The sequence below is a fragment of the Helobdella robusta genome, assembly GCF_000326865.2.
Source record: "Helobdella robusta unplaced genomic scaffold HELROscaffold_14, whole genome shotgun sequence".
In the NCBI taxonomy this organism is placed as follows: domain Eukaryota; kingdom Metazoa; phylum Annelida; class Clitellata; order Rhynchobdellida; family Glossiphoniidae; genus Helobdella; species Helobdella robusta.
The window spans coordinates 4,124,597-4,125,037 of NW_008703782.1; positions in this window are offsets into that span (position 1 = coordinate 4,124,597).

Genomic DNA, 441 nt, shown 5'->3' on the forward strand with positions numbered 1-441 from the left:
ACATACGCATGCATGCATGCATGCGTACTTACTTACATACGTACATACATACATATATACAAACATATATACATACATACAAAAATAAACACACACATACATACGCGCACATACAAACACAATCATCATGACAACCAACCAAACTGAGCAAATTAAATACATCTCGCCAACAGCAAGGCAATCAAGTTAAATGTGGTGGCAAGTTAAAACGAACAAAACCAACAACAAAATCAAATTACTCATGCGTTATATCGAAGCACGTAACATGACGCATACAATGTAGGATACAGTTACTCGCACATGTTAGCACATACTTCATAACCACGCAAAAAAAACGTTTAAACACCAAAAAATCATCCTGTTAAGCTGAATAATAACACAACACAGTACAAAACACGTCACACAAAGAACATAACAGCGTAATGCATACCACCACATTAA